Raw genomic sequence first — 22,365 nt, forward strand, 5'->3', positions numbered from 1 at the left:
GTTTTGAGTAATGCACTACCATACTAAAATGTGTTGTCTAGTTCGTAGTGTATGACTTCGTTTACAGTGTCCACGGAGTTACTGATTTTAATTCTCAAATATTTAACCGACTATATTTTTAATCGACTTTTCATCGACTCAACATATATTAACGTATCCACTAACTTACTGTATATTTTAGTTTTCACTTTTAATTCTCATGATTCGCTTCTTTCGCATTTTTACTTCCACTCCTGAATGTGATTCGTAGATGAAGCGAAAGCGCTCGTGACAGCAAGAGTTATGGCACTTTTATAATTATTTTTTAATTTTATATAAAAAAAATGATTATACGGAAAATCGAAAAATTAACACAATGAATCATAATGCAAAGTGTTTCCGCTGAATTTAATTATAATTCCTTGAATAAAAAAGCTACCTTAATACCCCAATTTCATATATATATATATATATATATATATATATATATATATATATATATATATATATATAAAGTATGCACAATACATAAATTCCGGGTATTATTTATTTGTGATTTATTCATGATGTATTTTGTTATTTATTGTGTGATATATTTGGTACACGCTTTAATTGAATAATTCGTAAACGCTGGTAGTTGTAGATTTTAATATGTAGTGAATTAGCAATAACAAATTCATCAAGTCAAGTAAGCTAATTAGATTTTTACAATATTTCTTACAGTGTAATACTCCAACACTGTCCTCTACTCGTTGGAAGTAATGCGATTTAATTTCCCATTCTAAAATGATGTTATTAATGACGTATAATTTTAGAGACATGTATTCGTGGGAACCATATACACGCTATCGCTAAATGAAAAAAAAACAAAGCTCACCAGATATATAGAATAATCTTTAAAATATATATGATTTAAATGATGCGCAGAATATAATGGGTTCTGCATCTTTCGCTCTCTATCAAATATTGATTGCGTATTCGAAATAAGGTTTCAGCCTCTATAATTGCATCTTTTGTTAAATGAGACGTAAACATATCATTAAATTGTTCAAAAGATAAACTTTTATGCCAAATTATGAATTGCAACAGAGAAGCCGGAGAAAGTAAATTCTTTTCAAAGTTATAATTGAAATTCATGTTTTCTATACATATCGAGACTTACCTTCTTATATTGTAATTTACGTGTACCTATAATTTAAGATTCGCCGTGGCGTTTCTGAAAAAAACAAATTTGGAAATAACCTTTACACATTTCAGCACGAGGACTAATTGAAACATAATTCATGTGAAAGAGATCATGTATAAAACTTTCCTCTACATTTTGCTAAAATCGCAGGTGCCCCTCCATTGGGCAGCTTATCTATCTGTTACACCTTTATAACACAGTTAAACGCTAACTTTTTTATACAAATATGTTGCATCTATATCAGGTAAAATTAGAACAGTAACTTCGTCCATCTCCTAGGAAAAAATTAAATATAATTTCCTGGCTATTTTACTTGAAAGAACACAGGGATCAATTTTCTATCTATAGATCACTATAGAAATAGTAACAAAGTCTAACATGAATGCAATATTATTTTCATGAATCATTCATTGTTTTGTTTTGTACGGTCTTATTATTAAATGTAATATTACTCATATATATTTAGTAATACTACCACAAATAATAATAATAATAATAATAATAATAATAATAATAATAATAATAATAATGTGCAATAGTATAGCATTTGTTTTTAGCATGCCATGATTGTTTTTGACCAAATTCAACTGCCATACGTAATAAGTTTTAGTATGATAGAAACGGTAACACACAGAACGGTATCGATGACACTGAGATTTTTATAGCCATTTATAAAATGGACATTAGTCATAATTCATATTTATTTTTTACGGAGGTAGAAGTATGTTAGTTCATTACAACCACCCCAGATTATCATTGGTGATTGATAGAATCTGAATTACAATTTTTAACGCGATTAAATATATTGGTATTATTAGAAAGTAAGGTCCAAAGAAAGAATTACCAACCGTTATGTTCTCCGCGTAATTCTCGTTATTAAAACCTAGTGCCCACATGTCAGAATATATATATTTAAGATGAAAACCCCTCTATTTCTGACAGAGAGAGTTTCCATTTGAAAAAAAAACGACTATACTCATTTGCACATCTCACGTTACCACCAGTCTATTATTAGCAGTAGTGACATTTTTTTATATATTTATTTATTTCTGGAAACATATGGCACTTTCTACAAGGTAAAGTGTGTACTGCTTTTTAATTACATGCACCCTTGATCTTTGAGACCACAAATAGATCTCATAGTCCAGGAGTCACGCCGGACGTCTTCACTAGTGGTGCCACCGCCGTATATATCCCGTGTCTCTGATGACAAGGGAACATTCCATATGTAAAAGATGTGATTGGGATTCCATTAACTTCTACTTTCTTTTTGTATAGTAATTCACGTACAGTACCTCTTCCCAAGCGTGTTATGCAATGAGAATCGGTTGGTGTCACCCACATGTCTTCACCAATTGTGAATTCCGTCTATGCCTTTTCTACTTTTTTCTTTTACAGTCAACGCGTGGCGCCGTTAATATATCAAAAAAGATCCGTGTGGCACTGACTCTTCATCTTGATTAGCCTTCGGTACCATATGATTCAAAAATATAGCATTCTGGGCGAAATTTGGCTTCGCGATTACATATATTTATAGTGGGATAGTGCCTAACTTTTGATTTATTACTGCTTGGGTTATATGCAGCTCTAAAATATAGCCTAACTTTCTACTTTGCACATAATTTCTGTGAAAGATACCTAGCTGAAAGACGTACCGTTATTACGCAACACCTCTCCTACTGGTCCCCTTTTAATAAACACCTCGATAACTTATTTCACCTCTAATGACATTTATTTTCTGGTTGCTCACCATATCGCTAGTCTCCAAGGCTCACAGTCAATCATATTAAAATACAGTTGATGTAGATAATGTGTGATATCACCATGCAATTCTCCTTTTTCGTGTCTGCGCAGTGTCAGTTGACTGGCATTTCCTATATTGTTCCACCATCTACTGTACATCTTACATTGTGATTTGCGGATTCACTTTTCTTGCAAGATATAGAGTACGTATCTTTTCAAAATCATGTGTTGTATGCAGGGATTTTATATTCTTTTCTGCACAACACACCTGAGACATGTCTTTTTCATTTTTTAGATAGGCTTTTTTTCATTTTGTCAACCCTTCTGCTTTATTTTTCTGTGACATAAACATGGTAACATTTACATACAGTTTTAATTATAGGATCAAATCAAAAGCTCAAAGTCGAGGCTTTATAAGGATCATCGCTTATCAACAGGCACCTTCGATTTAATTTATGATGTCACTGTTGCAGAGATGGTTCTAATATCTACTCTCTGTAACCCCCCCTCTTAAAGCCAGATTGATTCCCTTCATATTAGCATCGAGTCCACAACCTTTATATAAGCGCTATCATTTACTTTTCGTACAAGCAGCATCTTTACCGGTCATTTCTATCCTTTACAATAATACCCCTAATGCCAGGCTGGTAGAACCATTTTGTATTACCCCTTCATGGCTCTTTTTTCATTCTCCTTTTCCGTGTTTCATTTTTTTATTAACTTCTTTTATGATTCTTGTATCATGTGGAGCACTCGTTGACTAATTGCATCCTCTTAACGGTGTGCACACATCTATTTTTCTAATAAAACAGAATTCCGACCAAATACTTATCTGGTCAAACAATAAACTTGACCTTTATATATTCCTAATGTAGACTGTCATAGCTTTTTGCCTACATAAATTTGACGATTTAAGTCACCGATTTTAGTTGTCAGTTCAATTCTCCTCCAGTCCCTTGCGACGTCATCAAAAAAGTGGATATCATATTTTGTGTGACAAGCTGCATTCCTTATTTACTCCCGGATATTTAACCACAGCCTAACTTTCTCCTAAATAAGCTGGACCACAGCGATGAATGGCAAAATTCCTCCAACCTTCCTTGACCATGGTATTAATATTCTCTCATCTATCCACCTATAAACTTCCTTCTCAAACTGCGACACTATATCTCCTGTTAGCGTGCTTTTGTAGCAGCAGTCCGTTTTGTCAACACAGGGGGGTATGTGGTATATCTTCTTTTTTACCGTCCATTTATCACAATCAAAGTAGGCTCAAAGGTCCTCACTATCAATCTGGCATATCCCGGCTTTTCATGGGGGGGTATTACTCCTGGTGGCAATTCTTTTTATTCTTGGGATACTCTTATTGCCAAATTCGCATAGCCTTTAGAAATGTTAGCTTCGCTCAATGTGTGTATAACATCCAGGCCAAGTAACGCGTGAATACCTGCAAAAAGCCTATTCAATCCAATAACGTTGGGTCATAGCGGCATATTCTTGACCACAATTTCAGCATCAGCTTCTCCACAACATTTCATTCTCTGTAATCTACAGCTCTAAGGATACTGTTCATTCCAAGAGTTGATGATAAGTGTTGCTGTGCATCCGGTATCCCCAAAGGCTCTAGCCCTCTCCTCGTTTGTAGTGACCATTATCTGTGGCAGCAAACTCTCACACGCTTGTCCAGTATGAAAGAGATAACTACTAGCGCAACAGCAACCTGTTTAATTCTTTTCCTAGAAGCTAACAACAATTCCTGCTTATGTGCCTCACTTAGCCATACCGAAATCAAATCATGTCTGGTCGCAGCTTCATAGAGTCTCTCATCACCGGTAAATCGAAGACTTTTTTTCGTTAATGTTCGCTCCTCTCTGTTTTGAGTATTCCCCGCGGAGTCTGCGACTGCCATCAGTTTATCGTGATATTTGCCAGCATACTACCATTCCTAAAAATCTCCCTCGCCTCCATGATTTCAATTCGAATTACTCTTTGCAGTTCCATACAAATACGGGCAGGAAACTACGTACAAGTGCGAGTAACATTGTTCTTAAAGCTTCATCTCGAAGACCAATGCAATCTCGCTCGTCGCCTTTCTTTTCCACATACCTACTGTCCGGTCCAGGTAACTTTTCTCAGCTTATTATTAGTATAAAACGCGGTCTCTGAAAATGCGGTCTTTAATTATTCTTAATACTTTCAAAAATGATCTCATCTGTCTCCTCTGTTTTTCCATATGCAAGAGCATTCGCTTCCAAATATATTTGAATCAATGTGACTATATCTAAAATCTTTTGCCGCTTTGCTAACAACTTCCATTTGATTAGCTACGTAACACATCGCCTTCTCCAATAAATGACCTTAGGATGTCGCTGCTTAACCTTAATGGTTCGCCCGTGTTCGTCATTGTGCCGAAATAGCTTGACGTTAAAAGGGTTTGTATTATTAGAAAGTAAAAATCCGAACAAAGAATTACCAAGCGTTATGTTCTATTCTTCGAATTTCTCGGCATCAAACACCAGCGCAAATTCTTCAGAAATTACGTCTGCCACTAAGATAAAAACTCTCTCTCTCTCTCTTTCTCCCTCTCTTTCTCTCTCGCTCTCTCTCTCTTTCTCTCTGACAAAAAAAACTTGTTTTTTTTTATTTTAAACACCGACTGTCCCGTATTTTCTTATTTATTCAAAAATCTCGTTATTTATGTGACCATCACTCAATGAATACCATGACCGGCCACTTTTTAATTTCTCTGTCGCTTTCCTGAAACTAACTGCACGTTGTACAAGGTAATATTTGTATTACATTTTAATTACAGTTCCCTTGAAGAACATATTATAAAAATGATATCACAGCCAGAGTTAAATGTTTTTCCTTGTGTGCTGTACAGGGCTTACGTAGCAATATATTCTCAATGATATACTGATATTTACTGTATTATCTCAGTGAAGGTTTAGTTAGTTGTATCTGGCATCGAGCTTTCGCACCTGAATAATTTTACTATTTTGTCCGGGGACTGTTTATGTTTGAAAGTTGCGTTCAATTCATTAATACAAGTAGTAGTAGTAGTAGTAGTAGTAGTAGTAGTAATAGTAGTAGTAGAAGCAGGAGTAGTATTTGTAGTAATATTAATAGTATAAGCAATAGTAATAGTAGCAGTAATGAAAGTATTATTCGCAGTATAGTAGTATTAAAAATAGAGCGTGATGTCAATGACACGGACGAACGTTTTATGAATGAAAGCCTGGAGAACTAGTATGCTTATTACTTAAAGCACTCACTCATATTTCTGTTTTTTATTCAAATGAAAATGCTATAATGCATCTATAAGTTATCCCCAAACATTCCTTAATATATTCTATAGCTGGCAGTTTTTACTTTAGAATATATTTCTTCAGTATATACGCGCATTATATATATATATATATATATATATATATATATATATATATATATATATATATATATATATATATATATATACACGAGGGGCATGGAATAAGTAATGCCGCTTACCCACTTCCCATAGTAGTAGAGCAAGGAAACATGTCACATTTATTAGTCTTTCTCTAAATAGTAATCACACAGAGTCATATATTTCTCTCATCATTTGATGCAGCTCTGGACACTGTTTTTGTAGAACACCCCAGGTTTTTCCTCACACCACGACGTGACTTCAGAAATCAAGGCTGCACCATCTGAGAAACGATTTCCTTTCAAAAACCACTTCATGGCTGGGAAGAGGTGAAAGTCAGAGGGGGCGAGTAGTGTAGGGAGAATGAGGAAGGATTTCATAACCACACACCCCTGCTTCTGATCTGGCGACATGCGAGTTGTGGACCGGAGCGTTTTCCTGCGGGAGGAGGGTACCTTTGCTGATCTTACCCGGCTTCTTGATTTTGATAGCTTCCCTTAATTTCCTCAAAACTGAAGATAATAGGCTCCTGTATTTGTGGTACCCTTTGCCAGGATATGTGTCATAACTACTCCGTCCTTGTCCCAGAAGACTCTGAGCCTGAACGTGCCAGCGGAGGGCTGCACCCTTGCCTACTTTGGAGGTGGTGAGTCCGAGTGCTTCCACTGCATTTACTTGGCTTTGGTCTTTGGATCATAGTGTTTTACCCAGCTTTCATTCTATGTAATCAATCTTTTGAAAAACTTTGACTCATCTTCTTGACACATCTCTAAATTCATTCTCGAGCACTCGATGCGTTCTCGCTTCTGGAATGGAGTGAGCAACCTGTGAATCCATTTGACAGACACCCTATGCATATGCAAATGGGCATGACATAGCTTCTACAGACCTTGTACTAACATTGACATCTTGTGCTATTTAGCGAATAGTAATGCGCCGATCTTCCAAAATGGTAGCCTGAACTTTACGGACAGATGCCTCATCAATGGCAGAAAGGAGCAACCAGGTCTGGGAGCTGTTCCCACATACTTCCGGTCATGTTTGAATTCATGATGTCAGCGCCATATGATGGGGTCACCATAAGTTTCTTTCATTTCATCCAAAATCTCCTGTGCCGTGCGTCCTTTCAAATACAAATAACGGTTCACGGATCGACATTCAACAGGCTCCAATTTACACCTGAATCAGTTCAAACACCTATAAAAAAGAAACCAGAATTAGTTTAAAGTTGTAATTTGTCGCATACCCCGGAGAGATATAAATCATTGCGCATGCAATATTTCAGCTAGATCAGACTACTGGACGTTGGAAAGGGGCATTACTTATTGCACGCCCCTCGTATTTATATATATATAAGTATATATATATATATATATATATATATATATATATATATTTGTTAATCATTTACTATGGTTATGTTTTATTCTATAAGATGCGCCTTAGATATGTTTAAATATTTTTTTAATAGTCAGGCATTGTAAATTATCGTGCCCTCTTAAAATTCAATATATGATTGCTATGCATATTGTGAGATGACAATTTTTTAGGATTTCAGGTTTACATGAACAGCTTTCTATTAAAATCTGGTTGCCACAGCTGATTAATTTAAAAAAATGCAATGTCGACGTAAGTACAATTTTTTAAGTCGGATGTGCAATACCATTCTGTTTTACCTCAGAAAAAATTCCTAAGAAACGAATAGAACGCTACAGACTTTTCTTAGACTATTTCGCATTCATCGAGCATCAGTTTTCAAATAGAATAAAAGATACAAGGAGGGCAGGCAGTTCCTGAGAGATTTGTGAGGAGTAAGGGCATCAATATACCAGAATTGTTGGCCAAATAAAGAATCGATAATAAAGACTGGCGTGCGTCTAAAGAGCAAATAAGCGGGGTTTTTATATTAGTGTTGGACTTGTACACACAATTATTCTGGAAGCTTAAATTATGTATGAAGTTTGTCCCAAACGTGCTCAAAGAAGATCAGAGACTATTTGGTTAACATAACTATATATACAGTTCCTCGCTTTCTCTATGACCCAGCCTTTGCTTCCTTGACGTTTGTTTATTCCACAAGCTCGAACAAAATATTTTAGGCTGCCCTTGTTTCAACTTTGCCATCAAAGAAGCTATGACATAGGTCATTGAAACGCTCACTCAAGCAGATTCTCATTGAGTCTGCCAGATTTTGGTGGGACGGTACAAGTGCATTGCAGCCAGGGGAGACTACTTCGAAGAGAACAAGACGTTCATGTGTGCATAATCAATAAAAATGCCCACACAAAAATGATCTGAAAACTTATGTAGAACACCTCCTATATGTGCAGCTCTCTCAAAATATATATAAAAAAGTAGGTTCACACTGAACGCTAATGTCTCAGCAATATAGAATTATCTCACACAGATAAGTAATGACATATCCAACGGTGGCGCCAGAATTATAGCCGTTGATTTGTGATAACGTGCCTACGTAAAATGTCGCACTTCTTTATTTCTAAAGCCATAAGGTGGAAGTGACGTCAGAAAATCGTTTATGTTTGAATGATGAACACTTTATTTTATAATGTAGCTGTCTTTTAAAACAAATATGAAAGTAAATTAGTATTTTTTGTACTTGTTTTCCACATTAACTTTTTTCATTTAATATGACGACATTTATTTGTTTCGATATCGCATTTTAATTGTCCGCGAATAAGTATTCTTCTACGTACTAAGCAATGGAATGCGTTATGTTAAAAGCTATTATTGTACGCGCAAGCGCGCATGTTTTTACCATGATTAATATACACACTATTCCATAGCAATCCGTTACATATACTAAACTAACGAGTCATGTGTAATCTATTTTTTTTATATTTGATTTTATTTTATTACGCCTTATAGTATATATTAACTGGGTCATGGCTGCCCTTTGTTAGAGGGATAATAAAAGCTATTGCTGCGATTCAAGGCATGCACAAGATCAACAATATATTTGGTATTCATTTTGATTTTATTTGTGTATGCAGAAGATAGCCATTGGTCATGTCCGCTTTAACTTAAGCCAGATAGTATAGGTGACTGCTGCTAGTCAAGGCATACATAAGTTCGAAAATATATTGTTAAAATCGGATTGCATTTTATTGTGTTATATAGATGATATGCATATGGTAATGGCCGCTGTCACTAGAATCAGATATTGATATTCCCGCTACTGTTTTAGACGAACATACATTTAGCAATATATTAGTTATAATTATGATTGCATTTAATTTTGTCATATAAGCGATATTGACTTCATTACTGATACCTTGTTGTATGTTTGATATTGAAACCTTTTCTGCTATTGAGGGAATATACAATATGAACATTATGCTTTGTATTGATTCTGATTGGATTTAATTTGTAACATAAAATGATATCCAGTTAATAAAAACATATCTGTTTTAAGTCAGATATTTAAAGATGCTTGTGTTATCAAAGGTAAACAAATAATCAATAATTCCTGTCTTGTACGAAGGAAACAGTATGTCTATGTATGCCTCTGTATATGTGTAAATATTTAACGAATAAAATCTTAAACTACCGTCACAGAGGACTAAAATAACCAAGAAATAGTAATCATATACCAACTATGATTTACAACTAAGGCAAGGAAACAGCATATTCTTTTTATGGGTTTAGCGTGTATCCATTAACATCTTATATGCTTTTATATAAAGTGATGTGGTTCTCGGTTGATTAACTGTGAATAATTTTGTCGGATTAGTCGTGAGTCATAAAAATGATAAGAATATTCCGTTGTCATAGCCCTGTTTATAACATGTAACATATTTAGATCTATTAACCGACTGTACAGAATTAAGTCGGTTAGTTTAAATGAATTGCGTTTATTTAAACTTGGGGATATTTCTGTACTATTTCAACTGTGCATACCCATACATATTTCATATCCGCCTGTTAATAGAACAACGGGTAAATAACGAGGCTTAGACACAAACATTTTTCCTTGGATTCAAAGTAGGAAATGTTGTAAAACTGTTTCAATCAGTACTATATATTAGTACGATAAAGAATTGTCTCTCTAATTATATATACGAAATATCCATAGAATTAAAATATAGTAATATAGAGTAAAGTTATAGATGGCGTGGTTTGAATGATAAGATATAAATACACTTTGTATGTGGGATCTCTTATAGAAAATTATGTTCAAAGAGGAATTTCTACAATCACAATATTATATACATGGATAAGCTTGGTGCAAAATATTATCGCTTTTTGACTTTTAACTTTAATTCCGAATACGACAGTATTTTCGCACTATATATATATATATATATATATATATATATATATATATATATATATATATATATATATATATATATACGTGTGTGTGTGTGTGTGTATTACGTTAAATTAAAGAACTCATTAAAATCAATATAAATAGGCAGGAAGAATAATTTACACAGATATAAAAGGTATGTACATTTTTAAAATTCATAATATTATACGGAAATATAATTATAGTTTTATTTTATTTTTATGGTATAACACTTCATAAGGCAGATTTATATACAAATACTTTTTTTACATTTTGCATTATTTCAAGAGGGGTACTTTTCAGAATCACGTATTTATGTATTTTTCTTCATTATTAGAAATCGCGAACGTTTAAAGGTAAATGGATTAAGAATATTCCTTACTTGGTAATGTGTATTTTCTCTAACGTGATAAACATTTCAGTCAAACTAGGGAATCTGCACTGAGTTACGAATGAAAAAAGTTTGATTGTAAATGGAGGGAACATGCAGTGAACATGACATATGCTTGAAAGAATCCAGACCAAACACCAAAGAACACAACTCAGTTACTCAGTGCATGTGTACATTATACATTTACGACTTGTTAAGAGAAAAATCAAAGAATAATCTTTAGGAATGCTGGAGATCTCGGAAATTGTCTACGGGGGAAAATCCTGATAAAAATCTATGCGTATTTTTAATCCAACTAAATGGTAAATGTAATCCTAATATAAGTGGCATACACATATTTTTTCTCGACACAATCAAGGAGTGCAGTAACATGCTGAATCTCTTCAGGGAACTTGAATCCCCACGTGTTTTTTCTTTAACACGTAATACGTGTTTAAACAAAATTTTCTGACATTACTTATTTTAATCTGTCCTAGCATCTTATATTCCAATCACTTTTTTTAGATTCACAAATATTATTTTGGAATGATGCTATCTATTTTCATTTGATCAACTGTAAAATTATGTAGAAAACTTTAAACACATATTAATTATATGTACACACACACACACACACACTACACAAACACGCACGCACGCACACACACACATGTATATATATATATATATTTATAGAGAGAGAGAGAGAAAGAAAAAAGAGAGAATAAACGACAAAATGTTATTTTCCAAAATTCATGATGTTGACCATCTTATAATGTATTCCTTTTATTCAGTTGACTTTTGCAATTCTTAACAATATCTGTTTCGAAGCGCAAAATCAATCACTTACTTATCAGATCAATCAGTGAACGCCCTTAGCTCATGAGAAGGAATAGCAACAATCTATCCGTCAAAAGGAAATGAAGTGTGATTCAACATGATTAAAATACGACAATTGGAAGAAAAGCTGCATATACCTCTTTTTAATCTTTCACTTAAGCCATTTTGAATTCAATGATTGATATAATAATTAAGTGATTACTTTTGCGATACAAAAAGTATACTGTCAAGAATCATATAAGTTAACTGACTTAAATGGAATAAATCATAAGACGGTCAGCATCATGAATTCCGGAATATAACATGTTGCTATTTATTCTCTATATTCCTTTGAAATTAATCTGAGCTTCTTAAATTAGGATTGGTATATATTATGAAACATTATATTTTTACAGATATATATATATATATACATATATATATATACATATATATATACATATATATATATGTAAATAAATATATAAATAAAGATTTATTAATTATTAGATAAATAGATATAGATCTACGTGTAGTAACGTGTAAAATAAAATGGAATGCATAGTTGTAAAATATAATACAACTAAACACAAAATAAATTTAAAGTTCCAATCATAAATAACATCCGACGTAAAGAATCAATTTGTTAGTAAAATTAAATATTAAGTTACACTGTTCTTTTGTTCCAATTGTTTATGACTTCGACGGAATGACATCTGAGGAAGTGATTAAATTTAGTTCATATCAAAGGATTCAATTGACAGATTCTCCAAATATACAAGATGCGCATTATTAAAGTGGAAGGTTATACCGTCCCAAGCACTGTCAAAAATACTACAAATTACGTGAAGAGTAGTTATAATGATACAAGAAAAACACAATTTTCCGACCCTTTCTAAAAAATCGGAAGCATTAATTTAATCTTAGCAAACCCTCAATTTTCTAGGAAAAAGTCCTATTGCGCTGGTCAATACAGTATATATATATATATATATATATATATATATATATATATATATATATATATATATATAAATATATATAAATATATATACATATATATACATATATATATATATATATATATATATATTTTTTTTTTTTTTTTTTTTTTTTTTTATTACATTTTCACCCCAAACAAGGCAAATTGCCACTTTGGTGTAGGGGGCTACTATCAGGGGCAACAACTACTGGGGTACTATGTAGGGATTTGGGCAGCAAGGTGTCGGTTCACGTTACACTTGAACCTCTGCACGTCAGTACTGTTGGGGAAGCAGGGACCTGGAATGGAATTCCAGAGTCTTGCGGTTCTGGGGAAGAAACTATTGGAGTATATATAGTATAACTCCTATAATTTTAATAGACGCTTCATTCAAATTAGAGAATGCTCTTCCAGTTTCGTGATAAAAATATGCTGCCGTTAATTTTAATTTTCTAAGAATTAAGAAATATTAATTGAAATTCAGTGTTATATGATAATTCAAGTATATATCAAGTTTAATTTACGCTATGTTGCAAGTAAGAATTGTTAAATATTATTACCAGGGACAAAAACATTAAAATAAATTAAATGTTCTCTTACTTGTTAGGTGTTTATTACCTAAGTTATCATCCACAGAAATCATACAATCATGTAAAATACAGTTTTTTTTAATTTATTCATTGAATGCGTCTAATTGCAGTTTCTATTTTAATCGATTGAGCTCTCAGTCGCTTCCATTGTATTCCGTAAGCGTCACGAAAGTCTACAATTTCTTTGTTATGTATCTTCTTTATGATTATATCTCCTGGAAGTGGCATTGCTTGCAAAACATAATTGTCACAAAAGTAAGGACGTTTTTCTAGAAACTTTATAACCGTCTCCATAGAGTTTTCTGCATACTCCCATGATATTGCTCCATCAGAGTGTTCGTGGTTATTTATATTAGGATCAAGAGAATGGGAGCTGTCGCTATTTTCATGACAATTACTGCCTTTAGGATATTGATCAGTAGTTTCCTCATCTTGTTGAACCCACATTTCAACATCATTTTCATTAAATGATTTAAGAACAGCGGGTTGGTCGGTAACCGTTTGGTTTCAAGAATTTTTTCTAGACCAGATATATTCTCTGATTCTTTCAATTCAGAAGCCTTTGGCGCTGCGCATAATTTACCCCATGCTTTTGTTTATTTGCTTTCTTTAAACATGGCAATCCAAAAAAAATTACAGCTAGTGTAAATTAATTGTCAATAGCTAACCTACTTTAATTACATAGTACCAATAATAACATTTCTGCGCAATATCTGACTAAACCATGTAAACAGTTTACTGCAACTCCGCATCAAATATGCTAATACAAGTTCAATAACGAGACAGTTCAAGTTTAGAGAAAGTCCAGGTTTAGAAGAAGTTCAAATGAGAGGAAGCCCAATATATATATACACACACACATATATAAAGTTTTAACTATTAAATTGTTGCTATCGAAAAGATTTTTGTCAGATGAGAACCACTTATGTTTTTTGTTGCAGTCCATCTACAAGTTGGTCAGTTTTGTACATATCGCAAGTGCTTGAGAAGCTTTCTATCATGTCTCAAAGTAACACAAAGATAAATGAGCATGATCGGAGATGAATAGTCATAGAGTTCATGCTTTAATCCGATTAAAGTTTTTACAACAGAAAGTAAAAACAAGGTCGAACTCAGAGTGAAGGAATTAATGTTTTCGGTCAACTTATTTGTCTTTTCCGTGCTTTCAACTTATGTCATCATAATGATATCTCACATCTTCGACGTCAGCTTGGAAGTCAACAACAAAGTGTATTTGGATGTACTAACGAGTGTGGTAACCCCCGGGTGCAATCAGGTTGCCACTAGCGCCCTCCTTCCCTGACCTGAACTCGCTGGACTTCTTCGTTCAGCCACACGTCGAGAATATCATCAACGTCACCTCACACAACTGTCTGAGTTCCTCCATCGGTTGAGTATTCTCCAAGCTGCTGTCGGCGCTTGTGGGAAAAAATGATTGATACCTGTTGAGGCGGTGATCGAGGCTGAAGTCGGTTAAATTTAATAGTTCAGCTTTATATCATAATCAATTCCCTGAATTTTAAATTAAAAGTTTTAAAATATTATTCTATTTTTGTCTTCTTTTGGGCGATATGTTTTATAGTTCGAAAATGTATATATTCACTTTGAAATTGTATTATAAATTTGATATGATACCTGATTTTACAACACCATACTGTTCTAACTCATTCCCGAAGCTGATTATTTTAACTGTAATTTAATAACAAACGTACGCGTTTTCTGACACATATTGACATGTTGTTGCCTGTTCAAAACTCTTTTTGATTCGCATAAAATAAATGTTTCGGATATCATCACATGGATATATTGATTTTACTATCATATACGTGAAATGATTGTTCAATGTTAGGAAATAATTCCCAGAGAATATTTATTGATATTTTATAATTGTATGCATTCACTCGAATTTAAAAAAAAATGTCTACTTTACAAGAACAATAATTGAGGAGTGTTTTTATACATTGTGTCTTTCCTGTGATCTTCCAAATATGATTAGAAGCCTAAATGCGTACACGTACATGATGGGCATTTTTCGATGATGCATGATTGTTTATAAGGATTTGCTTGAAAAAGTTCTAATATAAACTGAGGTAAATAATTACAAAATAATACCACAGCATATGACTTCGTACAGTGTATACATACCCAAGTGCTTATGCACAGTTTCTGACCATTCCAGCAACACAGTGCTTTCAATTATTTCCTTCCAACCGACAGGACGTGGTCCCGAAAAATCCGTCAACACGCCTCAACATGATGCAAAAGATCTTGTAGGTACGACACGAGATGATGCTGGTATAGTTCACCGATACAAGTAGACACGATACTGGAAGATCTCTCAAGACAACGCGACACGATGTGTGCATTTACCTCGATAACGCACAACACACTACTAATAAAACTTCGGAACTCACTCTGAATGAATCTGGGATGGTTTTTCTTAAGCTCCTGGACGACCTCATTTTCACAGTATGTGGGATAGGCTGAGATACTTACACAAATCGTTGAGCACTACCGCGCATGCTGTCACATCGTTATAAATGTGAACATCCTTAGACGGATCTATCTATCAAGCTAGTTAGCTAGCTATGAATGTATATATATATATATATTTATATATATATATATATGAATGTATATATATATATATATATATATATATATATATATATATATATATATATATATATATATAAAAGCGGGAAATTTGAAGGTGAGCTTAGATCATAAATAAAAGGCGTGATTGGTATTTTTTATCGGTGCCGCCTGAGTGTTGTAAAATTAAATCGTTGTTTGACGCTGCAGTGAAGTGCGCGGGTGACATTTTGAGTAACTATGAGCATAATATAATATTTGTCTTTGAAAAACATTGTAAAAATTAGTCTTTGTTAAAATAAATCGTCGTTTGACAAATTTCCCGCTTTTCTAGCGGATATTCTATATATATATATATATATATATATATATATATATATATATATATATATATATATATATATATATATATATATATATAGACAAATATTATTGAATAGCACGGAATTATTCTGTTTTACAATTTCCCTTTTCATTTTCTCGAATCTCCGAATAACCCTTTTTGTATTCTTCTCGAAATTGTATATGTTGGATCCATAAAGACTATTCGGAGATTGGAGAAGATAAAAAGGAAAATTGTAAAACAGAATAATTCCGTGCTATTCAATAACATTTGTCTAAATGAGAAAATAATGCCTAAATATACACAATATATATATATATATATATATATATATATATATATATATATATATATATATATATATATATATATACATATATATATATATATATATATATATATATATTCCACGGATTTCGGCCTTTTGGATTATGTTGGACCATCTTCCAATTAGGTGATTTCCTTGGAGTTTAATGTGCGAATGGAAAATTAAATACACTTTCTTGGACTTAGATTTTTGGAATTTATCATCATTGGATTGCTTATCTTTCACCTGACTATCCATTCACGTGAAATCACCCTTTTTTCACTTTATTCCCTCAGTTTCACTTTTTTGTTATCAAGTACAATCTTTGCAGTTTCAACAAATACAAATCCGATCCCGCATTTTGCTAATTTCCTACCCTCTGATGAGAAGGAAAGTATTTCTTCGAAACTCCGCGGATTAATGATTATCCACTTATTAAGTGTTTCCTTTTCAGATTAAATTTTTTTAACTCCTTCTCAAAGTGTTTTTTACATGTTTTATTATAAGCTCTACCTCCTACTTGGTGTTATCGAGATTTTACATCTGGTTGAGATTACTTTATAAATATTAATTCTTTATTATTCATAATATACTTTAGTTTTACAATGTTGTATCATTTTGGTAAATTTATTTGTAGTTTTTATTTTATTATATACATATGTATATATATATATACACACACACACCCATATATATATATATATATATATTGTAATGTTAAAATACTAATGAATGACGTTGATGCTAGTAACATTGTTCTTTAAAAGGTGTATCCAATATTGTTATCGTTCTTTGCACGTTTCATAAATCATTGATCCAAGGAAATATTATACACATCATATTGAAGAATATCCTCAGATTACAATAATCCTCTATATCAATATTCTGTGAATGCTTATATGGGTGTTAGCCTTAAGAGAATCAGACGTCCGTTCTCTGAATTCAGAATTTAGAATAACTAGAAATATCAAGAACACTATTTATTCTGTTATTGAAAGTATTATTTTGAGCTCCGAAATGAATAGTTTATAAGCCGAATCTTATATAACACAGGATTTTTAACCTTCTAAAGGAGTCATCTTCCGTGTGAATAATCGTCTTTAGATAAATAGCTATTGAAATATCAAAAGCTTTTGGATACTGTGGTATAAATTACTGCTTCACATACTTATTAATTATTAAATATCTTGGAATGTTTTCTCATCCGGCAAATCTGGTAGTTTTCTGAATGTAGTCGCTGATAAGCAACCGTCTGAAGCACATAGTATCAAAGCAAACCAGTGTCATGATCCGCTAGGGAACTTTATTTCTTCCGGCAATGCATCAATGATCTCCCAAATGATATACAAAGATAAATCGTTTGAACTGGTGTAGATGTTACAGTCAAATATGTCATCAAAGTTATAGCATTAATGATAAATGCCTTCGAATTGTATTCATCTCCTGTGAACCGAAGTACGGCATGCTACGTAGAGAAATATGCCTTCTTAAATTTAATGTAACTAAGATTAATTTCCTCTTCGTTGCTAACAAGCGATAGAATCCCTTTCTTAAAAAAAGTATTTTATGATCAGATTTTCACGTGCCCTTTATTTATGAATAACAATGGAACATTTACAGCTTAATTGGTACTAAAATCACTGAAAATATTGCTGCACGAGTCTGCGTGTATGTCATTTCTGGTGCAAATATAAAAAAGTTAGATATATTAAGACACTACTGTTGCAGAAAATAATATGCCACAAAGAGCACAATATCCGACCTCTGCAGAGTAAAACTTGATTAATAATTAATGTCAGTCTTCCTCTCTTATTTCAAGCGTTTTCATATAAAATTCACGGTAGCTTCTTTTGAATATAACATAATGTTATTCATAGGTAACACTTACTCTAACTCGCTGCCTATAAAAGATGTACAGACAGTAATTTCGATTGCAGCTTTTAAATTATTAAAAGAAGAATATTGTAATTTTTCACGGTCTTTCACTTCATATTTGGGCATAAACGAATGTTTAATGATCCGAGTAGTATTCCAAGGTTTCTCCTTTTAATGTTAGCTAACAGATAGTCGTTTGGAAGTATGATATCAACAAATACTCATAAAATTATTTTTATAGATGCATTTTCTCGATAAACCCCCATCGTTTGCATTCAAGAGAATCTTAGAATCAATCTCTACATAGAGAAGCCAACAGTATTTTGTACATGCCTTGCTGTGTATTACGTTCCTAGTAAAAATGTTAAACCATTTAATGGAGCATAATTATTTAAATAATATTTTGTATTTGTTTTTAATTCCATGTAATAATTTATGAGCATTGTGCGAAGTACTTTCGAGATGAAGCGAATCTTACACGAAGAAAAAAAAGAACATATTCGAAAGAAAAACACCGCAAAAACTTTAACCGTCACGAGATGCTGGACTGATAGAACAGATTAATTAGTATCTCTGACAATGTACCTTTATCGTTTTTACTGAAGTGTGTAGCACATTTATTCTTTTTGACGATGTATAAGAACTTAATAATAATAAGACCTGCATTAAAATATGATAAATACTATTTACTAATAAATACTTATGTGCCTTGTGATATTAGCATCTCTGTCCAACTAATGCATTCTCTTAATAACTTTCCACTTTATAAACAATATATATATCTTGTGATACATGTTTGCTTTTAGATTCCTATGTAAGTTAATAAAAATAATACATATATTATATGTTTATAAATCTCTCGCTGTTTGCTTACTTTCTCCAGCTTTTTACACCCCACACCCTCATATATATATATATATATATATATATATATATATATATATATATATATATATATATACATATATATAAGTGTGATTATTATTTTTATTCAAAGTAAGTTAATTAATAACATATTTCCCATCGATATATACACTATCTGTAAGATTCGACAGACGAAATCATGAACACAAAGTGTATATCTTTGTTGAGTATCATGTAATTATTAAGGCAAGGCAAAATTATTCATCGACATGAAAAATTGATCTACTCTAACCAACTGCATCATCGATTATATATGACTTTTTGTAAATGTATATGTTTAGTCCTTTATCTAATACCTTTGAACAACTGACATACATAGACGGAGTGGCCATCTTTTATCTGAATAAAAACGAGTGTTGATGGGGAAGATATAGGATTGCATACGTCTTATTGTAAAAATGTATTACAATGCATGGAAATATACATTAGTAAATATTTATTAAAATTAATTTTAATTAAAAGAGTTTTAAAGCGCGATATTATTGAGTTATTATGAAGGTTGTATGCATTCATTGTAACGTGTGTTTCTCAGTTTCAACTTTTATATGAGCATTTCCCTTTTATTTTCTCCACTAAAACATTTTGGCATTGATTTGTATCATCTCATGCGACATTTAATGATGTGATATTCTTTTATTTCACAAAAACATGTTTCGGTTTCCAAAGGAAGAAATATTGTTATATTCTTATATAACGACTGATGTAAGATAGTAAAGTTATTAAGGAACTGTAGGTTAGAATTAATGGCAGGAATCTAATAAGAAAATATGAGGTTAGGGAAATAAATAAATTCCACTTTATTCTTGATAAATACAGCAGGTGGTCGCGACGTATTACTGTTTCGATTTTTTCTTCCATAATATAGTTATACATAACAGCCAACCTATTTTCTGCCAACACTACTGTTCTCCTCACATTAGCCTACATGCCAAATAGCATTTGTTTCAGTCCATAAATCTGTCTATCAACAATGGAAGTGGCACATTAATAAACTCCATTCTAAAAAAAAAATATCAATGGGTTATTTAAACTAAGAACAATCAATAGCCAACTCATCTGGTGCTTAATGATGTATGCATCTTTTTAATATAGAAAATTGCAACAATAGATCTTCAGTATTTTGGTAGTATATTGCCGCCATTGCCCTTCTTACCAGCCCCTATATTGTGTTAAACATCTATGCGCTTTGTAGCTAGTGGACCTTATGATTACTCAGGCTTATCACAAGACAGGATATGTTACACCTGCTTTATCCAAAAGAACATATATTTCCAGTGTATTATTGCTTAAGTCTGAAGCTATTTGTGATACTTAAACTTATATATGGGCATTTACAAATATTATCATATCAATAAAGCAGCCTCAGTAAATGGCGAACCAATGAAAAGGTCAACAACTGTATAGAATTCATCTAGATTTTGCTGTTACATTTATTGGCCATCTATACTGGTTATAAAAGAAATACCATTAATAACAAATACACTGTTCTAGAAAAAATGGAAAAGATTATAGGATTCTAAGTATTGTGGAGAGAAAATTATTAACATGATGCGATTAGAATGTTATGAAATTATTATGGTGTTGTATATATAATTATACCTTTTTATAACTCTTTAATTCCTGCTGCAAAGCTAAAATAATCGTGGAAGCTTGAGTATTCGTAATTTGACTTACTTTCATTACAATACCGTTCAAATGTAATTTAACAAAGATTGCAAGATTAATCGGATTCCAGATTTATAAGGCTCACTCGTAGTTTATTTCGCTCGGCAATTGAAGAGGAAAGGTTTATGAGGTAGTGTGTTTTTATATTAGAAAGTTGCAAAGTTCAATTAAAATCTTGGTGGATTAGTATACTATACTCGACTAAATCTCGCCATGAGATTATTCTATATAGAGAGGGGAAAGGAGTACCAATACTGATGAATAACAATGTAATAATGTCAGTATGATCATCACAGAAAAAGACATCGTTTGGTTTCCAACATGTATTTAATATATAAATCCATAATTTAAGGGGCATCGAGTTAGATTTAATGTACTCTGCATGTACACTCTGCAGGAATAATTTTCCTAGATCAGATGCTAATCCGAGGTAATATGCTCATATCGTTACGGCAAAGATTTTTCCGGAACTATATCAATATATCGCAACTCGACCGATGTGACAAAGCAAGTCTTTACAGTGCGAATTTTTTTCAGCAAGTAGCCAAAAAAAAAAAAAAGGAAGAAAAAAATCAACATAAAAACGTAATTCACGTTGACGCTTGTTTGTCTACTCATTTTTAAAATATTATCGTTATTTCGTCTTAAAGAAATAAAGAATTTTGCTGCAACTACCATAATGCAGCGGCAAGATTCAACTGTGAATTCTAACAACACAGTAAAAACATAACATGGGAGAAAAATCCAAAGCCCGCTATTTGACTTAAATAGTAAGGTCGCATTTTATATACAGGTAAACAAGATTGTCTTTGGGTTTCTATTATGGCTATTTTCATTTTAATTTAATGAGGTGTTACAATTATCATAGTGTTTGATTACCAGCTAAATAAAACTTTTAAGTAATTAATTATTCCAATGTTCTTCTTATCAGCTCAATTTCTATTTGGATTAAGAAGTATCATGCTTTCATATCACGAGACACGCAGACAGACTAAGTAAAATAACAATTCTGTCGACGAAAAATATAATAGCCCGTGCGATATTGAAACATGTTAAAATCTTTTATTTCAATATCCTATTGCATATTATCAGTTATGCATGTACTCATCTCACGCTTTCCGAACGCATGCACATGAGTTGCCCTAATCACAATTTCAAGTAAATCAACATCATGGACTAAAATGTTAACATCCCATTGCAGTGGTAGACAAGTTTCGCTACCTCGGCTGCGCCATCTCCAGCAACTTCTCAGTTAAAGAGGAGCTGAGA

Source organism: Euprymna scolopes, chromosome 5 (assembly GCF_053919585.1).
Source record: "Euprymna scolopes isolate OS-2025 chromosome 5, ASM5391958v1, whole genome shotgun sequence".
Lineage (NCBI taxonomy): Eukaryota > Metazoa > Mollusca > Cephalopoda > Sepiida > Sepiolidae > Euprymna > Euprymna scolopes.